The 696-nt window shown below is 42.0% G+C and overlaps 1 protein-coding gene across 1 annotated transcript in view; it reads right to left on the reverse strand.

Annotated features, from left to right (window-relative positions):
* Nucleotides 1-216, reverse strand: part of LOC107622431 (polyadenylate-binding protein 8) — a 5,938-nt gene extending 5,722 nt beyond the window's left edge. The window contains exon 1 of the mRNA XM_016324311.2: nt 1-216. The gene's annotated coding sequence lies outside the window, so the exon portion shown is untranslated.

The raw sequence follows: 696 nt of genomic DNA on the forward strand, positions 1-696 counted from the left end.
ATGGAGAAAAGCGAGGAGAGGGAAGGGAGAGATATGGAGGTAGATGCGAAAAAAGGATAAGTGGTGGCCGCCGGTAAGAAGCGCGGCGGCGCGTGAGAAAGAAAAAAAATGGTGTAATAATAAAAAGTGAAATAGAGAGAGCACAGGAAGAGAGTACCGAAGAGGAAAAAAGAGGAGTGAGAAATGGAGCAGTAAAGAGAGTATATAGTGTGGGTTGGGGTTGGGTGGTGGATGATGATGGTGGCGGGTTTGGGTAAACCCTAACACAATCCTTCGATGAAATCTGACCCGTTGGATAAGGGGGTGTGTGGGACCCGCTATGAGATCAGTGGGATGAGGAAAAACAGTAGATAAGGATTTAAGGAAAAAAAACGTAAGCGGAAGAATGAAGAATCTAGGGCGAAAATTTGTGTAATTGTGTTTGACAATTGACATTGGACCCATTTACTTTGTAAGAAGTTGTATTTACTACATTACTGCGTCAGTTTCCAGGAAATTACTATGGGCCGTTAAACTGTTAAAGGGGCATGATCTAAGCTTGGCTTGGTGAGTTGGTGCTGTCATTTGTCTACTTTTAACTATTAAGTCTTTTCTTGCCACATCTTCTATTTCTTTTACTATCACTCTTTTTTAGACTGATTACATTTTTGGGCTTTGTTTGGGCCGAAACCCAAACCACAAAGGGAAACAAAGGAT

This window comes from Arachis ipaensis, chromosome B10, assembly GCF_000816755.2.
Source record: "Arachis ipaensis cultivar K30076 chromosome B10, Araip1.1, whole genome shotgun sequence".
NCBI lineage: Eukaryota > Viridiplantae > Streptophyta > Magnoliopsida > Fabales > Fabaceae > Arachis > Arachis ipaensis.